Source organism: Diabrotica undecimpunctata, chromosome 2, assembly GCF_040954645.1.
Source record: "Diabrotica undecimpunctata isolate CICGRU chromosome 2, icDiaUnde3, whole genome shotgun sequence".
Lineage (NCBI taxonomy): Eukaryota > Metazoa > Arthropoda > Insecta > Coleoptera > Chrysomelidae > Diabrotica > Diabrotica undecimpunctata.
The window spans coordinates 131,532,663-131,535,352 of NC_092804.1; the positions used below are offsets into that span (position 1 = coordinate 131,532,663).

General features: G+C 30.9%; 1 long non-coding RNA gene across 1 annotated transcript; it reads left to right on the forward strand.

Annotated features, from left to right (window-relative positions):
- The first annotated feature begins 360 nt into the window (after nt 1-360).
- On the forward strand, nt 361-1,938 carry LOC140433448 (uncharacterized). Its single transcript, XR_011949971.1, has 2 exons — nt 361-752; nt 1,024-1,938. It is a non-coding gene; the product is annotated as an uncharacterized lncRNA (long non-coding RNA).
- Nucleotides 1,939-2,690: the final 752 nt, after the last annotated feature.

The following is a 2,690-nucleotide window of genomic DNA, read 5'->3' on the forward strand; positions in this document are numbered from 1 at the left end:
AGCGGCGTATACACTGCAAGTTTTCTGTTCACATCGCATATAGTAATGACGGATCCGTTGAACCGTTATACGGTGCCTATGTATAGAGAGTATACATTTAAACCTATCCGTTAAAAAAAAACCAGTAAAACAGACTCCCATGTGTGAACGGGCTGTTACGTACTGGGAAGCAGTTGATGAGTATATCTTAAGAGTAAATATTGAGATATATGGAACAATATTACCATAATAGCTGTTTATGCTCGTTTCGATAATGAAACAATCAAGGCAAAGAAAGATTTATTTAGCAAAATGGAAGATATACAGTAAACAAATCAGGTATACAGTAGGTAAAAATCTTTATTGCAGTGGAGTTGTAACGATACGATCGTTAATAATCTAAAATTTTGAACGTTAGCAAACCGAATCCCTACATTAACTACTAATCTGCCGCCGTTGGAGTATGCAACCCACAATACGATCTCATATTTCATTATTATGATTATCGATATCGATGATAAGATAATCGATTCCCTCGTCAAAAGGGAAAAAGAATAATGTAATGGCCATTTTGTAACAGAACTTGAAGGAGATGAGTTGTTGAGTTTGCGGCAGGCAGTACTTGAAGGGAGTAAAAAAAGAATTTAAGTTATTTTATTGTTTTTTTGGGGGATATGTGAAGAATATTTTTATTGTTGTTTAAGACGTATTTAGTTTTGTGCATTAAGAAGTTACGTTGATTTATGGAAAATAAAACTCCCAAATAAGTTCTGGTAAGTTATCACACATCTTCCATTTAAATTTGCCAGTTCCCAATCATCTAAATCTTCTCAGCTTACTACAAATATCCAAATATCATTCCTATTTTTTTTATATATATATATATATATAGATACAAATTATAATATATTCCAGTGCAGTAACACTATATTTTTGAGCCAAGGTCACCTAATGGCAAATATATTCTAGTTTTTGTTACTAGAACAAAAACTATAGATATTAAATACAAGAACACAGAATAAAAAAAGTTTTCTTTTCTTATAGCCTGCCGGCTCCAACTTCCAAGTTTGGAATTTCATTTTATTTGGAAAGAAGTTTTAATTTGGGGAAGAATCACATTTTATTTGGGACAGAAGATTTTTTTTATTTTTTGAAGAAGTATATTTTTATTTATGAAAAGGAGATTATTTGATTTGGGAGAAAGAACTACAACACTTGGTTGGTCTGCCAGTCCTCCAAGGCTGATACACGGAGCATAGGCTGATCCATCTTAGAGCCATCCACCACCTGGACACTGGACAGCAGATTAAGTAACTCCCTTTCCAACAAAAGAGTTACTAAGCACCATTATATTTTATTAACTTTATAATTTAAATTTCAATTTTTTTTTATAATATATACTTGGATACTTAGGCCTTCAGTCTAAGTGGGTTACAAACAGGTTTGTGCACAATCCCTGGGTAGTACCCTCAACTTGTTGAATCTTTTTACTTGTTTAAATTAGTCGTTCTCTATTTACTTTGTATTTATTTCGTTATTAATATTTTACATAACCCTTATGATAAGTGGTCAGGATACATATCCCATTTTATGATTACTAGTACGTACCTTTATTTTGTTAAATTGATGTGTGTACTGTTCTAATGTCTTAACTGACTATTCTCATATTTTAAACTGCCCTTTTGTAACTTATATAAGTACTTAATTGTTTTATAATATTTTAATTATTATTTACTCCAAGTGAGTTATCCAACCAATAATCCCAGACCATTTTACCTCATTGCCAGAGGACAGTGTAAATCAATTGTTGTATATAATTATTATATTTTGGGTCATTTTTTTTTTTAGGTAACTGTTTTTTTTGTAAATATATTTTGGGGATATATTTTAATAATTGGTTAGGGTATATAAGTATAGGGTTGGGATAGTACATAAGATTTGAATATAGTGTATAAAGCATTTCTGATTTTTATTTGTTTCCTATCATTTATTTTTCAGTTAGTATAAATTACATATATCCCAAATTGGAGTGATATTCAAAATTCACCCTGGCGCCCATCTCAAGATCATCTTAGGATTGATCTAACTATCTTAGGTTACTACAGGCAAGCAAACGTGCCAACCTCCTCTCTGATCACTACTCTCATTCTTTTGAGCTAAGCCTATTCTATTGTAGTACTTCAAGTAAATTTTATATTTTCTTTTGTATTGGTTACATTCCCTGTTATTTAATCTTATTAAAATAATAATTGATTAATTTTAAATTTTATATAACCATAAATCTTACTTAATTTCTAATATTGGCTTCACCATCTCAGGCTTTTCCTTTTAATGTGCCACAATAAACAGTATTCCTTTTTTTTAATCGGTAACAGAGTGATGTACGAATTCTCTGAAAAACAACATGTGAATACGATCACCACCTAATAAGAGCTAAAATTTTACCCCCTTTAAGACATTACAAAGAGACCACAACCTAAAAGAAAAGGAGGATTTGAAAGTACTGTAAACAGCGAAGTAAAACATAAGTTCTTTTAGAAACGCTAGTACTAAGTAACTTTACTAACGGCGACTGGATAAAAAACTACAAAAGACATTTGTAACAAAATCTGATAGAATATGTGCAATAAGAATTAAAGGAAAAGTAAACATGAAATCACTGATAAATATATACGCCCCAACAGAAGAAAAATGAGAAGTGAAAGATGAAT